This window comes from Scyliorhinus canicula, chromosome 3, assembly GCF_902713615.1.
Source record: "Scyliorhinus canicula chromosome 3, sScyCan1.1, whole genome shotgun sequence".
NCBI lineage: Eukaryota > Metazoa > Chordata > Chondrichthyes > Carcharhiniformes > Scyliorhinidae > Scyliorhinus > Scyliorhinus canicula.
In genome coordinates, this window is record NC_052148.1 from 95,359,275 (window position 1) to 95,384,845 (window position 25,571).

General features: G+C 47.0%; 1 protein-coding gene across 5 annotated transcripts in view; it reads right to left on the minus strand.

The window, feature by feature from the left end:
• Positions 1 to 23,423, minus strand: part of LOC119962818 (interleukin-6 receptor subunit beta-like) — a 65,633-nt gene extending 42,210 nt beyond the window's left edge. Inside the window, exons 1-2 of one of the 5 annotated variants that reach the window (XM_038790940.1) lie at positions 3,311 to 3,378; positions 568 to 584 (exon numbers count right to left, since the gene is read on the minus strand). The gene's annotated coding sequence lies outside the window, so the exon portion shown is untranslated. Of the gene's footprint in view, positions 1 to 424; positions 508 to 567; positions 585 to 3,310; positions 3,424 to 23,245 lie in introns of those variants that run through there. The other 4 variants (XM_038790941.1, XM_038790937.1, XM_038790938.1 and 1 more) reach the window with 4 other exon arrangements.
• Between the last annotated feature and the right edge of the window lie 2,148 nt (positions 23,424 to 25,571).

Consider the following 25,571-nt stretch of genomic DNA (forward strand, 5'->3'; position numbering starts at 1 on the left):
GTCCCCCTTTCACGTAACCACTGCACATTCTTTCCTAAGGCAAAGTGCAGGTCTTTGCGCTTCTCTGGCAGAAACTGGACATTCTCTCGGACCAGGTTCTCCAAGGTTTTCGTCACTCTCCCCTTGGAGACCTCAATGCATGCACAGTCCCAACCACTTAATCTGAGAGCAAACAGACAAACTTGTAGGCCTCACGTGCCTCTCTGCCGATGGCTTCTGAACCTCTGCCTGTTGTTCTCCTGACTCTCACAATATCCCTGGCAGATTGTCTTGACATCCCACATCCACATCGCTGATGCCACTTTCTCAGCAGTCTGAGGGCTGGTGAGCTGGTGGGCAGGGTTGCCTCTTCCTACCATGGTCGCCTGCCTGTGCATTGACCACCAGAATGTGAGACCCTTACTAAACTACACATAGTACCCACCGAGGTGTGTACCTCTGTGGTGGTGGAGGGTGAAGGTGACTGTTAAATGCCTCTACAGGTGCACTTCCTTCCTCCTCCCCAATGTCCCCGGTTCTCTGTGCGCTGGAGGTACTGCTGGGTAGGGCTTCCTCTTCTGTTCTTACCTTCTTCCTGCTGACACCTGTAAGGGAGAGAGTGAGTGACTATGTGTACTCCCTCCAGCATAGAGGAATGCATAATCTTTACGTCCCTATGTGACATACATGGATCTCTCCTGGATGGAGGTTGCCCGCCAATCTCTCCATCACTGCGAGTAGAGTCTGCTTGCTCCCCTGCCAGCTCGGCTGCCCAGTCCTCAAATTTGGTCAGTTTCTTGAGGTCAGGCTCCTACCTTTTCCCTCCTACCTTTTCTCTCTCTCAACTATTAGGAACATGGGAGCACAGTAGGCCATTCAGCCCATCGAGCCCGCTTGCCATTTAATACGATCATGCCTCATCTATTGCGACTCAACTTTCCCTGTGCAAGGAGAAAAGATGGGATTGAGAGCAATCAGGTTTCAGGTATCTTTCTCCTGCCTCGATGTAGACGATGCTCCCCCTGGCCTCCACTGTATTGAACAGGAACTCTGGGGATGCAATATTGAATTTTGGGGCCAGGGCTCCCTCTGATCAGCGGGGCACCCTCCCTTCCAACAGTTGGTTAGTTGATGTCAGGAAGTGGGCGGCATGTGGTGCAATGGGTAGCACTGGGACTCGGAGCTGAGAACCCGGGTTCGAATCCTGGCCCTGGGTTACTGTCTGTGTGGAGTTTGCACATTCTCTCCGTGTTTGTGTGGGTTTCACCCCCACAACCCAAAGGTGTGCTGGTTAGGTGTATTGGCCTTGCTAAATTGTCCCTTAATTGGAAAAGGAACATAATTAGCTACTTTAAATTAAAAAAAAACGTTGATGTCCGAGTGCCTTTTAAATATGGTGCCCACATATGATAGCAGGGAGCGTGCCATCCAATCCTCCCATCTGTGCGAAACACCATTTGGTGGCACGGTGGCAGACTGGTTAGCACTGCTGCCTCACAGCTCCAGGGACCCAGGTTCGATTCCGACCTCGGGTAACTGTCTGTGTGGAGTTTGTACTTTCATCCTGTGTGTGCGTGGGTTTTTTCCGGGTGCTCCGGTTTCCTCCCACAGTCTAAAGATGTGCAGGTTAGGTGAATTAATCATGTAAAATTGCCCCTTAGTGTCCTAAGTTGTGCACAACTCTGCACATGAGTTTTCAATAGCTATGAGGAGCGGTTGAATAAACTCGGTTTGTTCTCACTGGAACAACAGAGGTTGAGGGGTGACCTGATAGAGGTCTACAAAATTATGAGGGGCATAGTCAGAGTGGATAGTCAGAGGCTTTTCCCCAGGGTAGAGGGGTCAATTACTAGGGGGCATAGGTTTAAGGTGCAAGGGGTAAGGTTTAGAGGAGATATACGAGGCAAGTTTTTTACACAAACGGTAGTGGGTGCCTGGAATTCGCTGCCGGAGGAGGAGGTGGAAGCAGGGACGATAGTGACATTTAAGGGGCATCTTGACAAATCCATGAATAGGATGGGAGTAGAGGGATACGGACCCAGGAAGTGTAGAAGATTTTAGTTTAGACGGACAGCATGGTCGGCACAGGCTTGGAGGGCTGAAGGGCCTGTTCCTGTGCTGTACTTTTCTTTGCTCTTTGTTCTTTGAGTCCAGTCCTTCTGGTCTCACTCCCCGAGCTGACAGCTGCCGCCACCTCATCCCAGGCAGCCTTGTGGCTGACTCTCCTGGACAATCGGGACATCTCTTCTGGTCTCCAAATGCCTAGCAGCCTCCCTTGGTCAGCGCCCCCAAATTTTGACGCCGGTCTCCTCGACGCCATTGTTGTGAGCTGGCTGAGGTTGGCTGAGCAAGTGCAGTTTAAATGCTGCTCGACCATGTTAGCGGGGAGCTAGCGAGCACGATCCCGGCAAATCAGCGTGCGAGCCTTAATTTGCAAGGAGAAGCCGGTGAAGCCTCATTAAGTGGAGCAATTAACATTGAATAGCATTGCCGGCTTTGCAATTCCCACTCGCTACAGCACTCAGAAACCTTTCCAGAGAATTGTGCCCAATAATTCAATTACAGCAAAGCCACAAACGTATAATTCATGCCTTCTCTCTCCAGCAGAGCTTTGAAAACTGTTGCTCGGAGTATGGTTTTGTAACATGCTAGACTTTAATCTAAGAGTCACCCAGGTTTGTAACAATGAGTCTTCAAACCTATGATATTGCAGATTATTAAGATATTAACATTTGTGGAATAAAATCAGAAAATACTGGCAATGAACATTAAGTCCATTTGCATTAAAAAACGATAAATTAGTATTTTGAATGGATTCTTTGTCAGAACTCAGAGCTCTGGTTACTGTTTTATTAAAATAAAGATGACAACCAATTTAAAGGGACCGCAGACTGGGAAAGAAAACTATTGCAAATTCAGTCTGGCCACATAATGGGGTGAAATGATGGGCCATGACATTGGACTAGTGTCAGAAATAGATGGTCCAGAAATAGAGTTTTGAAAAACCGTGATTAGAGCAGCTACAATTTCCTCACCACCTCCTTTTAACAGGCAGAGATAGAAAACAGCAGATCCTGGAGATTAATCTATCTTTTAGAGAAAAGGCCTTAACAGCCACCGCCAGAGAGGCAGCAAAGGCAGGAGGGTCCATCCATCCTTTCCTAATTGACATTGCTTTGTTTCAACCTTTCATTATAATCTCGTTTAGGAAATTGCCATAAGCAATTGCCAGTTGTACAGTAAGTATTGGAGTCCCAACAAAATAAAAAGCTAATTTGTGTCACAAGGCACACCGTATAATTAAATAACGCAAAATAAAATCAATACAAACCTCTCTCTCAGACATGCCAGGCAGGTTTGTAAGGATGGCTGGATTCAGAAATCATGAAACAATCCAGATAGGCATATTCCAAAAGGAACTGTTCCTGGTTTGGGAATTCTTTGTTTAACGAATAGGAGGCTGTGTACAACCATCAATCAACATAAGCTATAGTTTAGTGATACTTCCCACTATTGGCTTAGATTGAGGCTTCTTAAAAAAAAAAGTATAGTAGTCGTGCCAGCAGCTTTATCATTTCCTGTAACTGCTGCATTTCTTTCTTCCAAAAAATGCTATACATTATCGTTATTTCTGGGAAAAGATGTCACTGTTTATGTTTTATTTTTGGTAATTCTCTTTATCTGCTGGGGCACATACCTTGTGGTTAACCTTAAACAAAAGGCATACTGTTGATTTTGGAGAAATATTAGACTCATTTAGTGTAAATTGTGTGTTGTAATACTCCAGTAATTTAATATTTTAAACATTGCAATAATTGGTGGTGTTTGAGTCATAAGGTAAAATTTTAACTGAGCTAATGTCTGTGTGAATTAAAGTGATTTAGCATGTTGTAACTTTCAACAGAATGAGCACATTATTTTTTATTGTACACTCATGCATTGATGCAGACTTGATGGGCCAAAGGACCTCTTCTGAGCTTATTATTCTGTGAGAGGAAACCGGAGCACCCGGAGGAAACCCTCGCAGACATGTGGAGAATGTGCAAACTCCACGCAGACAGTCACCCAAGGTCAGAATCGAACCCTGGTCCCTGGCACTCTGAGGCAGTAGTGCTAACCACTATGCCACCATGCTGCCAATGTCAATGGTTATGGGAGGACAGCAGTGAAGTGAAGTTAAAGCAACAATCAGATCAGCCACAATCTTACTGAATGGTGGATCAGGTTCAATAGGCTGAATTGCCTACTCCTAATTCTTAGGATCATAATTCTTATGATTGTGGTGGCTCAAGATATACACTGGAGGCTTCCAGCAGTAAACAGAAGGGGTTTAATAAAGAAAGACCAGCCCCCGACCGGCGTCGCTCCGGCGCCAATGGCACCAACGTCGGGGTGGTGTGACGTGGTTCGTGCCGGTTGCGGTGATTCTCTGGCCCGGCTGAGAGAATCCTGCCCCCAGCCTTTATTAAGAGAGGGACAGAGTACAAAAGCAATGAGGTTATGGTGAATCTTTATTAAAAACTGGTTCAACCTCAACTGGAATATTGTGTCCAATTCTGGGCAACATACTTTAAGAACAAAGAACAAAGAACAAAGAAAATTACAGCACAGGAACAGGCCCTTGGCCCTCCCAGCCTGCGCCGATCCAGATCCTCTATCTAAACCTGTCTCCTATTTTCCAAGGTCTACTTCCCTCTGTTCCCGTCCATTCATATACCGTCTAGATGCTTCTTAAATGATGCTATCGTGCCCGCCTCTACCACCTCCGCTGGTAAAGCGTTCCAGGCACCCACCACCCTCTGCGTAAAAAACTTTCCATGCACATCTCCCTTAAACTTTCCCCCTTTCACCTTGAAATTGTGACCCCTTGTAATTGACACCCCCACTCTTGGAAAAAGCTTGTTGCTATCCACCCTGTCCATACCTCTCATAATTTTGTAGACCTCAATCAGGTCCCCCCTCAACCTCTGTCTTTCCAACGAAAACAATCCTAATCTACTCAACCTTTCTTCATAGCTAGCACCCTCCATACCAGGCAACATCCTGGTGAACCTCGTCTGCACCCTCTCCAAAGCATCCACATCCTTCTGGTAATGTGGCGACCAGAACTGCACGCAGTATTCCAAATGTGGCCTAATCAAAGTCCTATACAACTGTAACATGACCTGCCAACTCTTCTACTCAATACCCCGTCCGATGAAGGCAAGCATGCTGTATGCGTTCTTGACCACTCTATCAACCTGCGTTGCCACCTTCAGGGTACAATGGACCTGAACTCCCAGATCTCTCTGCACATCAATTTTCCCCAAGACCCTTCCATTGACCATATAGTCCGCTCTTGAATTTGATCTTCCAAAATGCATCACCTCGCATTTGCCTGGATTGAACTCCATCTGCCATTTCTCTGCCCAAATCTCCAATCTATCTATATTTTGTTGTATTCTCTGACAGTCCTCCTCGCTATCTGCAACTCCACCAATCTTAGTATCATCTGCAAACTTGCTAATCAGACCACCTATACCTTCCTCCAGGTCATTTATGTAGATCACAAACAACAGTGGTCCGAGCACGGATCCCTGTGGAACACCACTAGTCACCCTTCTCCATTTTGAGACACTCCCTTCCACCACTACTCTCTATCTCCTGTTGCCCAGCCAGTTCTTTATCCATCTAGCTGGTACACCCTGAACCCCATACGACTTCACTTTTTCCATCAACCTGCCATGGGAAACCTTATCAAAAGCCTTACCAAAGTCCATGTATAACGACATCTACAGCCCTTCCCTCATCAATTAACTTTGTCACTTCCTCAAAGAATTCTATTAGGTTTGTAAGACATGACCTTCCCTGCACAAAACCATGCTGCCTATCACTGATAAGTCTATTTTCTTCCAGATGTGAATAGATCCTATCCCTCAGTATCTTCTCCAACAGTTTGCCTACCACTGACGTCAAACTCACAGGTCTATAATTCCCTGGATTATCCCTGCTACCCTTCTTAAACAAAGGGACAACATTAGCAATTCTCCAGTCCTCCGGGACCTCACCCGTGCTCAAGGATGCTGCAAAGATATCTGTTAAGGCCCCAGCTATTTCGACCCTCGCTTCCCTCAGTAACCTGGGATAGATCCCATCTGGTCCTGGGGACTTCTCCACCTTAATGTCTTTTAGAATACCCAAAACTTCCCCCTTCCGTATGACAACCTGACCTAGAGTATTTAAACATGCATCCCTAGCCTCAACATCCATCTTGTCCCTCTCCTTTGTGAATACCGATGCAAAGTACTCATTAAGAATCTCACCCATTTCCTCTGAGTCCACGCATAAATTCCCTCTTTTGTCTTTAAGTGGGCCAATCCTTTCTCTAGTTACCCTCTTGCTCCTTACATATGAATATAATGCTTTGGGATTTTCCTTAACCCTGTTAGCCAAAGATATTTCATGACCCCTTTTAGCCCTCTTTATTGCACGTTTGAGATTCGTCCTACTTTCCCGATATTCCTCCAAAGCTTCATCAGTTTTGAGTTGCCTCGATCCTATGTATGCTTCGTTTTCATCTTAGCTAGTCTCACAATTTCACCCGTCATCCATGGTTCCCTAATCTTGCCATTTCTATCTTTCATTTTCACAGGAACATGTCTGTCCTGCACTCTAATCAACCTTTCCTTAAAAGACTTCCACATTTCAAATGTGGATTTACTCTTAAACAGCTGCTCCCAATCCACATTCCCTAGCTCCTGCCGAATTTTGTTATACTCTGCCTTTCCCCAATTTAGCACTCTTCCTTTTGGATCCCTCTTGTCCTTGTCCCTGAGTATTCTAAAACTTACGGAATTGTGATCGCTATTCCCAAAGTAATCACCGACTGAAACATCAACCACCTGGCTGGGATCATTCCCCAATACCAGGTCCAGTATGGCCCCTTCCCGAGTTGGACTATTTACATACTGCTCTAAAAAGCTCTCCTGGATACTCCTTACAAACTCTGCTCCATCTACGCCTCCAACACTACACGAATCCCATTCAATGTTGGGGAAGTTAAAATCTCCCATCACAACCACCCTATTGCTCCTACATTTTTCTATAATCTGTCTGCATATTTGTAACTCTACTTCATGCTCGCTTTTGGGAGGTCTGTAGTAAAGTCCCAACAATGTTACTGCACCCTTCCTATTTCTCAGCTCCACCCATATTGCCTCAGTGCTCGAATCCTCCATCATGCCCTCCTTAATCACAGCTGTGATATCATCTCTGACGAGTAATGCAACTCCTCCATCCCTTCTACCTCCCTCTCTATCCCTCCTGAAGCATCTATACCCTGGGATATTCAGTTGCCAGTCCTGCCCTTCCCTCAACCAAGTTTCAGTAATACCAATAGCATCATATTCCCAGGTACTGATCCAAGCCCTAAGTTCATCTGCCTTACCTGCTACACTTCTCGCATTAAAACAAATGCACCTCAGACCACCTTTGCGTTCATCCTCTTTTCCCTGTCTACTCTTCCCCTTAGTCACATTGAGTTTATTGTCTCGTACCTTACTGGCTTTTATTGCTGCTTCTTTACTGACCTCTAATTTCCTAATCTGGTTCCCATCCCCCTGCCACATTAGTTTAAAACCTCCCCAACAGTGTTAGCAAAAGCACCCCCTAGGACATTGGTTCCAGTCCTGCCCAGGTGTAGACCATCCGGTTTGTAATGGTCCACCACCCCCAGAACCGGTTCCAATGTCCCAAAAATCTGAACCCCTCCCTCCTGCACCATCTCTCAAGCCACGTATTCATTCTGACTATTCTTGAATTTCTACTCTGACTGTCCTGTGGCACTGGTAGCAATCCTGAGATTACTACCTTTGAGGTCCTACTTTTTAACTTATCTCCTAACTCCCTAAATTCTGATTGTAGGACCTCATCCCTTTTTGTACCTATATCGTTGGTGCCTATATGCACCACGACAACTGGCTGTTCACCCTCCCCCTTTAGTATGTCCTGCAGCCGATCTGAGACATCCCTGACCCGAGCACCCGGGAGGCAACATACCATTCGGGAGTCTCGTTTTCGACTACAAAAACGCCTGTCTACTCCCCTTACAATTGAATCCCCTATGACTATAGCCCTGCCAGTCTTTTTCCCGCCCTTCTATGCAGCAGAGCTAGCCACGGTGCCATGAGCCTGGCTACTACTGCCTTCCCCTGGTGAGTCATCTCCCCCAACAGTATCCAAAACGGTATACCTGTTTTGGAGGGAGATGACCGCAGGGGACACCTGCACTGCCTTCCTGCTCTTTCTCTGCCTTTTGGTCACCCATTCCCTGTCTCCGTCACCAATCCTAATCTGCGGTGTGACCAACTCACTGAATGTGCTATCCACGACCTCCTCAGCATCGCGGATGCTCCAAAGTGAGTCCATCCGCAGCTCCAGAGCCATCACGCGGTCTAACAGGAGCTGCAGCTGGACACATTTCCCGCACATGAAGAAGTCAGGGGCATCGGCTGCATCCCTGAACTCCCACATTGAGCACGAGGAGCATAACACGGGTCTGGGATCTCCTGACATTTTTACCCTTTACCTTAACTGATTACAAATATAGTATCAAATAATTAATAAGTGAAAGGAATAAAGATTTTATTTACCAATCACAATACTCACCAACACACAAAGAGTTAAATTTCTCCCAGCAACTGCTAATTGGAGCACTTTCCTTGCCAGCCAATCAGGACACTGCTTTGCTGTGATGTCACCCTTCAAGGTAAGTTTTTAAAGAGATAAACTTACCTTCCCGACAACCACGATTGTTTTTTTTGATTAGAGGAAGGGGTAGGGAGGGAAACACGGAGGAAGTGTTTCGGGTTAAATTGTCACTTGACAACAGCCCCTTCACAAACGACCTTCAAATTAGGCTGACCGCACTGCACGTCTGCAAATCTCCCCGGAACAGCCAATCAGTAGCTCCGCTCTGCTGGATGCTTGCTTGCACTCGAACTCCTCGGGTCTCTTTCGCCGGTACGCCTTCAAATTAGGCTGACCACACTGCACGTATGCAAATCTCCCCGGAACAGCCAATCAGTAGCTCCGCTCTGCTGGATGCTTGCTTGCACTCGAACTCCTCGGGTCTCTTCCGCTGGTACACCTTCAAGTTAGGCTGACCGCACTGCATGTCTGCAAATCTCCCTGGAACAGCCAATCAGTAGCTCCACTCTGCTGGATGCTTGCTTGCACTCGAACTCCTCAGGTCTCTTTCGCTGGCACACCTTCAAATTAGGCTGACCGCACTGCACGTATGCAAATCTCCCCGGAACAGCCAATCAGTAGCTCCGCTCTGCTGGATGCTTGCTTGTACTCGAACTCCTCGGGTCTCTTTCGCTGGTACACCTTCAAATTAGGCTGACCACACTGCACGTATACAAATCTCCCCGGAACAGCCAATCAGTAGCTCCGCTCTGCTGGATGCGTGCTTGCACTCGAACTCCTCGGGTCTCTTTTGCTGGTACACCTTCAAATTAGGCTGACCGCACTGCACGTCTGCAAATCTCCCCGGAACAGCCAATCAGTAGCTCCGCTCTGCTGGATACTTGTTTGCACTCGAACTCCTCGGGTCTCTTTTGCTGGTACACCTTCAAATTAGGCTGACCGCACTGCACGTATGCAAATCTCCCCGGAACAGCCAATCAGTAGCTCCGCTCTGCTGGATGCTTGCTTGCACTCGAACTCCTCGGGTCTCTTTCGCTGGTACACCTTCAAATTAGGCTGACCGCACTGCACGTATGCAAATCTCCCCGGAACAGCCAATCAGTAGCTCCGCTCTGCTGGATGCTTGCTTGCACTCGAACTCCTCGGGTCTCTTTCGCTGGTACACCTTCAAATTAGGCTGACCGCACTGCACGTATGCAAATCTCCCTGGAACAGCCAATCAGTAGCTCCGCTCTGCTGGATGCTTGCTTGCACTCGAACTCCTCGGGTCTCTTTCGCTGGTACACCTTCAAATTAGGCTGACCGCACTGCACGTATGCAAATCTCCCCGGAACAGCCAATCAGCAGCTCCACTCTGCTGCCCTCTGCTGGATGAAGGATGTGAAAGGAGCAGGCGGAGGACGTCGGAGTCTCTTCGGCTCCGGTAAGTCTTCAGGGAGCTGATGCACCAGATCAGTCGGTGTATACCACACTGGTGAATACTGCCTGTGGCAGGAACGTAATGGCAGATAATCGTCAGGAGGCGGCTGAACTATAGAGTCAGTATCCGAGACCACCAAGGTCTGTGTTCTTGTGTTAGGTACTCTGGGATAACACAGGCTGCAACTGGATGCAGCTTTAACCAAAAGATACTCCAGACCTTGAAGTTAGTTCAATATGATTTATTGAACCAGTAGCACAGTTAGCACAGTTCTCTATGAGTTTGAGTCTCTGCTAACTTAAGTGTGGTTACTCTGTCTGACTGAACCAGACTAGCTCTTAGCCACGTGCTGGAGGTGTAAAACTGTAAATACACCCTGACTCACTCTGTAGATGTTCATCAGTGGAAAGAGGCGGAGTGTGAGCACTCCGTGCCTTTTATAGCGAGATACCACTCCTGAGTGTCCTGCCTGCTCATTGGTCATGTCCTGTTCTCTGTGTTCATTAGCTGCCTGTCTGTGCCTGTCTGTATATCATTATATGCATGTCTGCATATCATGACATGCGTCTCCACCTTGGAGTCGGAAGACACAATGTCGGGCATGTTAGCAGCGAGAGACTGGAGGCATCATAGCAGGCTGGTTCGGCAATGCAGTCGGAGGGTCCAGGGCTTCTTGTGAGGCACTTCATGAAGGAGCAACCATTGTGAGCGAATGTGATCCAGCTGGTATTTCATTAGTTGCCCCCTGACCGAACTTGGTAAGAGATAAGTCCCGTTTGACGGACGACAATCTCAGAGAGCAAGCGAGCATCTTTGTTGAAGTTACGAACAAACACCACGTCATCAGGTGCGAAACAACAAAAAGGTTGACGTCAAACTGGGCAATGCCCTTGCAAATCTCAGTTATGACGCACCTTCCCGCCGATTTGTGGTAGAATCAAACTCAGTCATGTATTAAGTCTACGACCCATTAACATCTCAGCGGGAGTTACCCCAGTGACCAAGTGTGGCATGGTCTGTACAAGAACAGAAATCTTGCCAGTCTTTCGACCATTAAGCCAGACGCCTGTTTCTTAAGCCCCCATTTAACCATCTGCACGGCCCTTTCTGCCAAACGGTTCAATGCCAGATGGTATGGGGCAGTGTAAATCCCGTTGCTCATAATAAAAGCAGTGAAAGAGACCCCACCATCGGTCATGAGTACCTCCGGGATTCTGTGGGTGGAAAAGAAATATTGCAATCACTCGATGGTTGCCCAGCAGGTAAGGAACTCCGGCCACATAGAGTGGGTGTTCATCAGGGCGAGAAATACCGACCCCGAGAAGGGACCTGTGAAATTGGCATGCATGCTGTCCCAAGGGGGCCCCGGCCACTGCCAAGCATGCTTCTGGTGCTCTTGACAGATGGAGCTCTGCTGGGCCAACGCCTCATTATCCGTATCCAAAACCGGCCACCAGACGTAGCTTCTCGCCAGCATCTTCATTTTGGACACTGCGGAATGCCCGTTGTGAAGGTCCTTCAACACAGCAGCCTGTTCCTTTGCTGGGACAACAACCCTGATGCCCCACAGATGGATGCGTCCTCCACGGTCAGCTCTGACAATTTTGAAGAGAAAATCTTCAACTGCTCTGGTAGCTGCCAATGCTGCCCACCATATAGCACCAGATGAATGCCCCTTGGCTAGTACATGGTCGGTTTGCGTCGAGTCAAAAACACACAAGACAGTGATGGGCAAGGAGTCCATGAAATTCAGGACAGCAATGGCTTTTGCCACCATAGGTGGGTTCGCAGATTTGATCTGCAGGGGAAGACGGCTCAATGCATCAGCATGCGCAATCTGGGTCCCTGGCGGTGCTTAAAATAGTATTCATAAGCAGCCAATAACAGAGCCCAGTGCTGGATCCTTGCAGACTCCGAGCTATGGATTGTGATCGGAGACGATAAAAAAATGTTACCGATAGATGTATTGATGAAATCGCATTCCTGCGACTGCCAGATCTTCTTTTTCAATCTGGGCATTTGTCTTTTTGACTGCAGCCAGGATCCAGGGGGCAAAAGCGATTGGACGGTCACGGCCGTCGTCCATCCGATGAGACAAAACTGCCGCAATTCCATATGGTGAAGCATCGCATGTGTCATACAACAGTTCTGAGGAGTCATAATGTGTCAACATCCCTGAAGAAGACAACTTCATCTTGGTAAACACCATATCCTGGGCCTTGCCCCACGCCCAAGGATGGTAACCAAATACGGAAAAAAGCACCCATAATAATTCACTAATCCAAAGGAAGAGCGAAGGTCCGTGGTGTCTCGTGGAGTGGGCACCATTTTGATTGCCCTTACCTTCACGGTGACCGGGTGCAGGCCACCTCGGTTCACCCGACATCGCAAATATACTACTTCTTTTGCGTGAAACATGCACTTTGCACGACGCAAGCTGACCCCATATTTGGAAAACGGTTTCAACACCACCTTGAGGTTTGGCAAATGTTCTTGTGACTAACACATCATCCCAGTAAACCATAATGTGTGGTAATCCACGTAGAATGTTATCCATGGCACGTTGGAAGACTGTGCATGCCGAGAGGACTCCGAATGGAAGCTGGGTGTGCTCATAGAGTCCCTTGTGCGCATTAACTGTGACATACTTCCTTGAGGATTCATTGAGCTCCAGCTATCGATGAGCGTTATTCATGCCCAATTTTTTGAATGTACTCCCGCTGGCCAATGTTGCATATCAACCCTCGATGTGACAATTCACTGTCAATTTATAGTCTCCGCAGAGGCGACTCTCCTATCTGGCCTCATGATGGGGGCCACCGGTGCCGCCCCAATCAGCGAAGTACAAAGGCAGAATAATGTTCAAATTTTCCAAACGCCGAAGTTTGGTCTCCACCTTCTCCACAATAGCGTAAGGAACTGGGCGGGCACGGAAATATTGGGGCTGGACTTTGAGGTCCACTTGGATTTTGGACACGGCCCTCTTGATGGTCCCCAAACCAGACTGGAAAGCCTCCAGGAATTTTCTCAGTACCGCACACAAATCACCAGACCCCATTTGGGAGATATGCTTGGCCAGGGATCCTGGGGCAAATTGCTGTATACAATCTATTGGCCAGCTTGCAATCAATGAACTGAGATTAAACCTAATATTTTAATAACCTGTGTAGTTTACTGCCAAACTAAACTGGATATTTCCGCTGAACATTAGGAGCAAGTGCTTTTAAAGGAATCTATGGAAATGTATATGAAATGAAACGAAAATTGCTTATTGTCAAGAGTAGGCTTCAAATTAAGTTACTGTGAAAAGTCCCTAGTCGCCACATTCCGGCGCCTATTCGGGGAGGCTGGTACGGGAATCGAACCGTGCTGCCAGCTTGCCTTGGTCTGCTTTCAAAGCCAGCGATTAGCCCAGTGAGCTAAACAGCCTATAGTTTAGTTTCTGATTACTGATGACACATGGGGTTGAATTGGGTTCTGCCAAACTGCTGTGAGATAATTTTATTGAAATGCCTCTCATATCCAGGAAAAGAGGCCACAACAACACATGAAGCAGATGGCTTGATTGACCTTCTTTTTCACTTATTGTTACAGTAAACCTGCCTGCCACCAGCATCTGATTTGGTACGTACAAGCAGCGTTTCATGTGTTCCTTAGCTCAATTAGAAGCTGATGTTATATTGGGAAAAATTAAATCTGTGGATATTTCAAGCCTCCACTGGAGTTTTTTGAACAAAATTCAAAAGGAAACTCCAGTAGAGGCTTGAAATATCCACAGATTTAATTTTTCCCAATATAACATCAGCTTCTAATTGAGCTAAGGAACACATGAAACTCTGTCATGTTGCTCCAACCAAAATTGAGCTAATGGAGAAAAACTTTGGTTTCATTAGCAAAATCCACACGATTTTCTTTATTTCATGTCTGAATATGTTTTCACTTAACAGTCCAGTTTGGAGCTGAATAATTAAGCTGCATGGTTCTGTGCATTAATAATAACTTTCATTTATGCTGTGCCATTTGTTATGTTCTGTGTTGTTGCTGTGGTAATGATGCATATAGAATTTGTAGTTCTTTGACAAAATGTAATATAGTCTGTTGACAAAATAACTAACAAACTATAATACAAATGGTAAGGATTAAGTGCATTCTCCTGGAGCCACATCTAATGCGACTGTCCTCTAGTATGACTTCCTACCAACTGCCGGATCTGTAGAGCCACATGGTGGATCTCTATCGCTACTTGCTGGTTGGAGGTCATATAGATAACTATATACATTAATAGATGGCATATACATTAATGTGTGTATGCATATCATCACACCGTTAACACAGTAAATGCTCCAAGGCAGTTCCCCCTCCTCCTTCAGGTACCATGCCCTAACAGGATGTTGGCAACTTTAGACTTCCATTGAATTAGTACCTGATTCTGGTTGGCAAAGTATTGCAGGGGTCTGCTGTCGCCGTTTGCAGTATGACTGACCAGGAAACTCTCCTGCTACCTGCTATCAGGTGTATTGGAAGGATTCACAGGCTGATTTTAAAAAAAAATTAGAGTTCCCAATTCATTTTTTCCAATTAAGGAGCAATTTAGCATGGTCAATCCACCTACCCTGCACATATTTGGGCTGTAGGGGCGAAACCCACACAAAAACGGGGAGAATGTGCAAATTCCACATGGTCAGTGACCCAGATTCAGGATCAAACTCGGGCCCTCAGCGCCATGAGGCAGCAGTGCTAATCACTGTGCCACCGTGCTGTCCCCACAGGCTGATTATTAACTTATCTTGCCACATCGTGAGCTCACCTCCCTTGGCTGTCAAGTCCTGAAGTGGAACTTTAACCTGGAGCTGGTAGGCCAGAGGTAGGGATGCTAGCAAAGTCTGTTCACTGAAGAGAAATGGACTGTGATCATTGATATGAGAGTTGCATAACTGAAAACATATGGTCAGAGAAGATTTCTGAAGACTTGGAGAGAGGTACGAAGAAAGATGGATCTTGGGTGGCTGTTCCAAAGAGTAGGCCGAAACCGCTGAGCAGTCTGCTGCTGATATTGGAGTGTATGGAAGTAGGAAACATTGGAGGCCTTGGTTGGAAGATTGAAGAGCTAGGATTTAGGACTGGGGAAGAAAAGTTGGAAGTGGAGGAATTTGTAAGTAAGGATAAGAATTGTGAGTTCAATAGATCTCAGGAGGCCAGCGAGCTGAGTGATTGACATATCAGAAATAGATTTGCGAGGCTGGAGCCTGCATTGGGTGGTTCCCCGAACAGGCGCCAGAATGTGGCTTTTCACAGTAACTTCATTTCAAGCCTACTTGTGACAATAAGCGATTTTCATTTCATTTTTTTAATTTCAAAAGGCTAGCAAGGAGAACACTGAAGAGGTTGAGTCTCAAGGTTTAAAAAAATTACCAAATAAGGCATTCAGCGCAGTGTGGGAGAGATTAGGGCAGCGGTGTATATTACAGAATCATGATCGTGAAATCTTCTTGGAGTTATTGTGAACTGTAGCTTTACTGCAATTGTGACCTAAATCCTGGATATGCCACATGTCCAATAAAATTATAGTTACTGCCGGGGGAGCAGTCCTGAGGAAATTCTGAGTCATAGAAGGCAGGTTATTCAAATCCTAGGCACAAGAAAGACAGTTTTCCAATACGTTTGGCAGCTATTCCAGATTTTGGAGTAGAATCTGGAGTAAAATCGGGCAGGAGAGTCTGAGAATACGCAATAACAGGTTCAAAAACAGCTTCTTCCCTGCTGTTACCAGACTCCTGAATGATCCTCTTATGGACTGAACCGATCTCTTCATGCATCTTCTCTACTGAGTAGTACTACACTCTGCATGCTTCACCCAATCTCTATGTCTCTGTATTTACATTGTGTATTTATGTATGTCCTATGTTTTCTTTCAGGTAAGGAGTGATCTGACTGGACTGTACGCAGAATGATACTTTTCACTGCACCTCGGTACATGTGACAATAAATCAAATACAATCCAATCCAGATCGCGGCTTGGGGAACGATTCGGGTGACTTACGATTAGCCTAGCTGGGGCTCTCACGGGATTCACCCATTGCGCCCAGTTCTGTGCCAGAAGCAACGTGGTGACTGAATCACGATAATAGAAAATAAGAGCAGGAGTAGGCCATTCGGCCCATCAAATGTACTCCGCCATTCAGTGTGATAATGGCAGATCCTCATTCTCAATGCCATGTTCCCGCTCTCCCCATATCCTTGACCCCTTCAGTGTAGAGAAATCTATTTCTTTCTTAAATGCATTCAATGACTTGATCTCTACAGACTTCTGTGGTGGAGAATTCGACATGTTCTGCACCGTCTGAGTGAAGCCGTTTCTCCTCATCTCTGTCCAAAATGGCCTGCCCCGTGTCCTGAGGTCATAATTCCTTGTTCTAGACGATCCAGCCAGAGGACATATCACCCCTACATCCAGTCTGTCCATCCCTAACAGAATTCTATACACTTCAATGAGATCCCTTCTCATTCTTCTAAGGTCCAGCGAATAGAGGCCTAGGTGATCCAATCTCTCCTCATTCGACAATCCTGCCACCCCAGGAATCAGCCTGGTGAATCTTGGCTGCACTCCCTCTGGGGAAAGTATATCTTTTCTTAGATAATGAGACCAAAACTGCACCAAATGCTCCAGGTGTGGTCTCAACAAGGCCTTGTACGCATGCAGTAAGACATCCTTGCTCTTTTGCACTGAAAGTCAACATACTACTTGCCTTCCTAACTGCTTGATGCATCTCCATGCTTGCTTCCAATGCCTGGTGTACAAGAACACCAAGAACTCTTTGTACATCAACATTTCCAAATATATCACCATTTAAATAATACTCCATTATTCTGTTTTTTCTACTGAAGTGGATAACTTCAAATTTATCCACGATATACTGTACCTGTATTTAATAATATACAATAACCATGGGGACATAGATTTAAGGAGGTTGAGAGGAAATGTGAGGAATATTAGGAAACCGGCTGAGAAATCCCAACAATTTTTCAATTCGTGTAATTGTACGGATAGGGGGCGAGATTCTCCGCAAATGCGGAGAATCGTATAGGCTGCCGTGGGACAGGCCGTGACCCACGGCAGCCTTCACGCCCACTTCCGGGGCCGATTCTCCCCCCCCGGGCGGGGCTAGGAGCGCGGCCCCGTGCGTCACGGCGGCGCGGCCTTGACGACGGTTGTCAAGGCCGCACGCCAAGCATCACGCCGGCTGACGCGGCCGATGACGTCAGCCGCACATGCGCAGGTTGGACAATGGCAACCCGCACATGCGCAGTTGCCGTCTTTTCCCTCAGCCGCCGCACAAGATGTGGTGGCTTGATCTTGCGGGGCGGCGGAGGGAAAAGAGCGCGTCCGTTATGGACGCACGGCCCGCGATTGGTGGACACCAATCGCGGGCCTATGCCCCCCTTAGCACGGCCGTGGTGCGACGGCAGCGAGCAGGTGTGTTTGCTGCTGTGTTGAAATGGGCGTGAAGGCCCGGCCGCTCGGCCCATCGGCCTCGGAAAATCGTCACTCGTCGTAAAAAACGGCGAGCGGTGATTCGTGGCGTGGGTCGGGTGTGGGGGGGGGGGGGGGGGGGGGAGAATAGCGGGAGGGTGTGAAAAATGTTGGGAGACCCTCCCGCTATTCTCCCACCCGGCGTGGGGGGTGGAGAAACTTCACTCCAGAGGTGATTCCCACTACCAAATAGGAGTCTTTTATAATGGAACAAACTTTATTATTAATACAGAATTAAGCGCATTAACAGCACAGAATATAGCTTTACAATTGACAATCCTTAAAATAAATGAAACATTGTAACTACAAACTTATGCCCTCTCTATCTCCCATTAAGCAAAGCCTATTTCAGGCCAAAAACTACTTATAAATAAAGTTAGCAAGCACAGGGTACTTGCTGTACTCCTGTGTGGAGATTGCCTATCAGAAAAGTAGCGAGAGACCCTTTCAGGTATAACCTGGAAACACTTCTGTCTCTGTCAGACTACTGCACAACCTGATAGCATTTGGCAAAACTACTGCCCAACTTAAAAACTCTGAGCAGACTGTCAAACCTGGATCAAACTGCATTCCAAGCACTAAGAATATGCCAATCACTCAAGAATGTGATTGCAATGCACATACCTCTCTTTGATGTGGTCAATGTTTGTAAATTTTGGGGTTTCAACACTTGGAATCACTGATTCATGAAGGGAGATGAATGAATCAAGGCTACAGCTGGTTTATGGAAGCTGTCAATCACAGCCCACTGCTAGAACGTTATGAATGGCTTGCAGCTAATTGATCTGTGGGGTTGAAACACACGTCACAGTTGTACTCTTTCCAGGAATGGACATGTGGTGTATCCAGTTACAGCTGTAATGTTTTACTTTGCCCCTGTCTGAACTGCTCTCTCGCTTCCAGATAGGAGTCTCTTTTCTGGGGGGAGTGGGGCCTGTGGGAGGACACAGTCCGCAGCCGCCATGCAAGGTCCTCTGAAAACCGAGAGCAGACGTGACCGACACTGTTGGGAAGTCGGCGCATCGAGGTCGGAGCATCGGGGAAGGGCCACAGATGACGTCCAGAGGCTGTCCGTGTGGTGTGCGGTGTACTCAGTGATTACGCCATTTTTGAGTGGGCAGAGCATCCGAAAAACGGCACCACCCACGATTTTAGCGTGAAAACAGATTCTCCGACCAATCGCCGAGCGTGAATTTGGTGTCAGCAATTGGAGAATCCCACCCACAGTCTCCGAAAAGGAGAATCCACCCCAATGTCTTGAGTTTTACAAATCACTTCTTGTGAACAGTGAAGGGACGTGCTGTTTGAAACCATCCTCCAGGGCATATAGCTCCTGTAGCCTGGCATCACACTGGCACTTGAAAAGACCACTCCTGTTGCTACCGCATGGTATCAGCATGGAACGGCCTGAAATTAACATGTGGGATAATGGCTAACCTTTATTTAAATTATTCCATTTATTAGGCAATTTTGCGTGGCCAATCCACCTACCTGCACATTTTTTTGGTTCTGGGGGTGAGACCCACTCTGACACAGGGAGAATGTGCAAACTCCACACGGACAGTGACCCGGGGGCGGGGTCGAATCTGCGTCCTCGGCGCATTGAGACAGCATTGCTGCCTACCGTGCCACCATGCCACCCCAGATAATGGCTAACCTGATCAGGTCATTACTTGCTGCATGTAGTGCATACTTGTGAATGGGCCTGAAGATGCCACTTTCAGACCTGAAAAGTGCGCAGTCTATCTCAAATTACCCGGGAGGGGAAAACCATCTCAAACATTGAGCAACTGGCAAAGGCAGATATTTCATGCTGCTACGATGCAATACTATAGTAACATAAGTGGTATTTTATCCTAACTGGATGTTGCTGCCAAACCAAAGAGATGTTATGCCTACCACCCAACTGAATAATGGTACATGAATTTCTCATCAGCGCCAGGGGGTGTGGTGTCTGTGATGAGGTGTAAGGGTGGAAATCAAAGGGGAAGGGGAAAAGGGATTGGACGTGATGGTGATGCCACTAGTTGTCTCAGTGCAAACTGATGTTGGAATAAGGATGTCAAATAGGTATTAGGTTCTTTGAGGCCGAACACCTTATCGACACATTTCTAACGGTCACCTTCTGATATTTTATTTACCCCGAAGTCGCTGCACTTTCGTCTACTTCTACTTCTACGTCCAAAGATGTGCGGGTTAGGTGGATTGGCCATGCTAAATTGCTCGTAGTGTCCTTAAAAGTAAGGTTAAGGGGGGGGTTGTTGGGTTACGGGTCTAGGGTGGATACGTGGGGTTGAGTAGGGCGATCATTGTTCGGCACAACATCGAGGGCCGAAGGGCCTGTTCTGTGCTGTACTGTTCTATGTTCTCTATACTGTCAGCTTAGGACCATAGTAGGCCTTGGGTGCTCTGTAAGACGGGCTCTATGTGGTCCAATTTCAAGGCTGTGTTGTCTGTTACAATATGACCACCTTTCCAAGCCTCATCCACTGAGATTCCAATGTCTCCATTCACTTCCCCAAGACTTGACATCCATTCTTCTTTTCCTGTGTGGAGCAGCTCGGATTTTTCACTAGTTTCAAGGCAAGATAGGGGTAATTTTGACCACAAATTACAGGTGGGTTGGGTCAGGTGGAAAGTTTTTATTAAATCTCAAACCTGATCCCAATCTGTGTATTTCTGGGTTTGACGGGACAGGGTGGGAAACCAACCCACTCAAAGGAAATGGGTTGACCTCTGAATCATAGAATCCTGGAATTTACATTGCAGAAGGAAGCCATTCGGCCCATCGAGTCTGCACTGGCCCTTGGAAAGAGAACCCTACTCAAACCCACACCTTCCCCCTAACCCAGTAACCCCACCTAACCTTTTGGACTCTAAGGGGAAATTTAGCGTGACTAATCCACCTAACCTGCACATCTTTGGACTGTGAGAGAAAACCGGAGCACCCGGAGGAAACCCACGCACACACGGGGAGAACGTGCAGACTCCGCACAGACAGTGACCCAAGCCGGGAATTGAACCAGGGACCCTGGAGCTGTGAAGCAACTGTGTTAACCACTGTGCTTCCGTGCAGCCCTTACACTATTGTATCCATATGCTTCGGGAAACCCTGCCACTAAAGGCAATGACAGCATTGTGGTAAAGTTGAATGCCCCTCCAGTGTGGCTTGTAGGCTGAGGAGCAGGAGTGCTGTCCCTCGTGCCACCAAACTAACCTACTGCCCCATCTTCCATCGCATCTCTCCCCATGCTGTCAGAAACATCTTCGAAAGATTCCGGCTCCCAACATTGGAACTCCCCCTCGTATTAGATATTTGGCCCCTACAGCCCCGGTATCGAACCCCCTGCTCCCCCAATTCAGGACTACATCCCCTCCAGGATCAGAGCTCCCCACAGATTGGGGGCCAGATCACAAAGAACCAGACCACGCCACTCACACCCTCCCTCACACATTAGAAGGCTCCCTACACATTTCTGGGGCTGCAGCCTTCTCCAGAGTGTTTCCTGCCCAACAGAGTCAAATACATGGGAATACCACCTCCTACAGGTTCACCTCCAAGCCACACACCTTCCTGAATTGGAACAATATCACCATTCCTGCACTGCCACTGGGTCAAAAGCCTGGAACTTTCTAACAGCACGGTGTGTTTACCTACACCACATGGACTGCAGTAGTACCATAAAGCGGTTCACCACCACCTTGTCAAGGGCAATTAGCGATGGGCAATATATGCTGGCCTAGCCAGCGTCTCCCACATTCTGTGAAATAAATCATTTTAACAAACTGTCAATCAGCCTCATTTCTGGACAAGGAACCTCCTTGAAGAAAGGAACTCAGACTGAGGAGTAGAAACTCTACAGCTTGCAGGGAAACCTGAACTTCTGGACTTCCCGAAGATCTCCTCCTTGTGAATCATGGAACCTGTCCCAGTCAATGTAAGGGTCTATATAAAGGCAAGTTGTTGTTGATATATTGGCTGGATTCTCCATTCTGGAGACTAAGTGCACCCGCCAGCAGAGATCATCTGGCATTAGCAGCAGGGGCCAGCAGGCATGTAGGTCACCCACCTCCCTCCTCAATAAGCTCCCCATCAGACCCCTGTGATAAAGGGGACATTAGAGTATTAGCTGCTTTTGATGTGGTGAGGAACTGTCAATCATAGCAAGGGTAGTTATAATATTCTGGTTAGCATCAAAGCAGAGTAATGGAGATGCTTTCAAGTGTGAAAGGAAAGATAGATCAACAATCCACCAAGCAGCTGTCTCTAGACTAATAATAAAACTGTCAATTGCTGACTAATGCAATGTATTGCTGGATGAAATTGAATGGAAGATTTGCATTCCAAAGGCTGTCAAGGGATTTGAAGCCCTTTGAAGTATACTTGGCTTTGGAGGAAGCCTCTGACACTTGTAACAGCTGTTGCTTTATACACTTTTGTCTGAGGCAGTAGATGTTAGGGAAGGGTAAGTGAAAATGCAGTCATTTTTCACTCTAGCAACTAGACTGCTCTTCAACTTTCAGGGAGGGGTGTCTCAAGGGAGTCTCTGATGGGGACCTTTGTTGGGGGCCTCTATGGGGGGGGGGGTCTGTTGTGTGGCTCTGATGGGGGCAGGTCTGATGGAGGGGTCAGATGAGGAAGCTGGCACGTCGGTGGGGGGCGGTTGGATGGGGGGACAGGAATCGCATTGTGGAAGGTGAGGGGGCCTTCCAATGGACTTTGGGGAGCATCATTGACCTCTTGACCAAACATGGCGTCCACTGTCTCGGGGCCACGCTTGGAAATACTTGAACCAATTTACGTAATGTGAATCTCGACTGAGAGGGCTGGAGCATCACGGGGGTTGGAGAACCAAGCTTCCAGCCCATTAATCAGATGCAAATGGGTGCAAAGCATCGATTCACATGTTACCGCTGGCACTGGGCATGTAGCTCTCTGCTGCTGCTGGAGGTCCTGAGTATCGGAACGGGATTGGCTCCTGGCACCGATCCCATTTTCCGGCCAACGTTCCATTCGTCACCGGATCGGGAAATCTGCCACCAACGGCAGGCTATGGAGAATCCACCCCATTATATATCTCTGTGATGTTTCTTCTGAATTAGAAAATTACATTTTCTATTAATTACCATCAGTAACTGCTGATGTTAAAAAAATTTTTTTAATGGTTTAAATATAGAAACATGCAATACAAGAACCAGATCACACAACAGAGAAAAATTGCATTGTTAGACCATTTTAATGTGTCTAGCACTCTACAGCCTCTACATGCCAATTCAAATTGTGTCAAAGGTAAACTTGTATCAATACTCCATGATAATCAGAACTGATTTCTGTTAAAACTGGACTGACACTAATGTTTTAATTCCACTTCCCTCAGCTAGTTGCACATGCAGTCATTGATTGAACTTCTATCAAAAATTAGCGACATAGTTTGACCGTGATGGTTTGTGGAAAACATTGGGAATAATAGGAATTATTCAGTGAATAATTTTATACACACATTTCAAAAACACAAAGTCAAAAGTGGTCTTAATCCAAAATTTTGCCCATAGCAGTAAGAGAATTTGTTACTAAAACTGAAAAATGAAGAATGTTTCAAGGCTTAAAGAGCGAGAGATTTACTTACGTCTTGAAAAATCCTTTTGCTAGGCAACAGGAATCTCTTGGAATTACTCAGTAGCTTCAGAATTTTGACTTGTTCATGCAGAAAGGTATTTGTAAAAATAGGCAAACATACTTTAACCACATGATTTTGACTGACACTGACTTTAAAAGTAAATGAACACTTTGGCGCAGTTCAAAAGAGGCTTTGTCACAACTTGTTTAAAGGAATCAAGGTGGAAAGTGATGTAGTTGACCCTGAGAGGAGGGTCTTGAATCTTAAGAAAAGAAAATATGACAATATGATTCGTGAGTTGGCTATGATTGATTGGGAAACGTTACTTAATGGGATGGCAGTGGATAGGCAATAGCATGGATTTATGAAAGGGAAATCATGCTTGACAAATCTACTGGAATTCTTCGAGGATGTAACCAATAGAGTTGACGAGGAGGAGCCAGTGGATGTGGTTCATTTGGACTCTCAGAAGGCTTTCAACAAAGTCCTACATAAGAGATTAACATGTACAAAAATGTTTTAAAGTATTTTTATTGGGTTTTCACAGCTGTTTATTTCACAATTCATATGATACATTCTACATAACCATACCGAAAAGAGGGGGAAAAAAACAAGCCAGAAATAAAGGGAGGTAAGAAGACAGGCAGAAGTCAGTACAAATATTTACATACAATTGCTTTCCCTCCCGCTGTGGCTGTGACTCCCCTTAGGTCGCCGTACCTTTGTTGCAATTCCAAGTTTGGCCTGGGTACATATTTTCAGTTGTCTATCTACAATTTTGGTCCTTTGTAACTCTCATTTTCATTGTGATTCCTCCCTGCCCATTCCCCCGACTCCCTCCCTCTCCCCCCTTTCCTTTTCATCTTTATCCCGTGAATCGCTTGTGCCTTCCCCCCTCCCTTTCTGGCCCCCCTCCTGCTCTAATGGTTGCTGGCTAGGAACAGATCTTGGAACAGTTGGTGAACAGCTTCCACGTCCTAAGGAAGCCCTCTTCCAACCCCCGGATGGTAAAATTTTCTTTTCTTTTTCTATTAATGTTTTTACTGATGTTTCAAATAACAGTTCCAGAATAGAAAAGAAAAAGAGTTGGGTTTCTCGTGTAGAGTATTATACAATGACCAAAAAGAAAACTGTACATAGGTCAGAACAACCAGCCTTGAGCCACTCGCATTGACCATAGCCGTGACTGGGGCTCTGATGCTGGATAGCATTTGTACTTCCGTGTTTGAGTGTTACACTGGTGTGTCGTGTTTTGCAGGGGGACCGATGCTGTTTGGCGTTTGGGGTTCTGTGCCTTGGTGTGGTTAGACTTTCTTCCCTTGCTTGTCTGTAGGCTTCTTTCTGCTGGTGAGGGGGGTGGGTGGGGGGGGGTGGGGGAGAGGTTGCCACTCTCCCCCCTCGTTCTTCAAGTCTTTGAGGTAAGGCAGGTCTGTTTGTTACCCCAGCGTCTCCTCATGCAGGGGAGACCTGTGCTCCTTGCAGTAAATGACCCTCCTCATTTCTTACCTGTTCCCCTCGAGCTCCGCTTTCTCTGGGAGGCTATACCTATTTCCCCTTCTCTAGTTCCCTCCCTCCCTCCTTCTCTTCTCCTTACCCCCCCCCCCCCCCCCCACCCCCTCACCTCACCTAGCTGCTCTCTCCCTACCCTGAAGGCCAGGACGTCTTCCCCTGTCCAGAGCTCTGGGTGCTCTGACACCCCGAAGACCGCCAGAGACAGGCACAGCTCCATCCCAACTCCCACCACCTTGGAGTCCAGAATTCCCAGAGTCTGGGGCGGGACCAGAACATGTGGGCATCTCTGGCACCTCTCACACTTGGCCTCCGCCTCCAGGAATATCCGCTCATACGTGCTTTGGTAAGGTGCGCTCTATGCACTGCTTTGAGCTGCATCAGGTTTAGCCTGGCGCAGGAGGAGGTGGAGATGGAGTTGATGCTGCGCAATGCCTCAATCCAGAGTCGTCCCGCTATCTCCGTGCCCAGTTCATCCCCCGAGTTTTGCGTGGTCTCGTCCAGTGGAGTCCTGACTTTTTCTTTTCTTTAAAAATATTTTAATTCTCTTTTTTCACATTTTCTCCAAAATTTACACCCACCAACAATTTTTTTTTTAAAATTTAGATTACCCAATTATTTTTTCCAATTAAGGGGCAATTTAGCGTGGCCAATCCACCTACTCTGCACATTCTTTTTGGGTTGTGGGGGTGAAACCCACGCAGACACGGGGGGAATGTGCAAACTCCACACGGACAGTGACCCAGAGCCGGGATCGAACCTGGGACCTCAGCGCCATGAGGCGGTTGTGCTAACCACTAGGCCACCGTGCTGCCCTTACACCCAC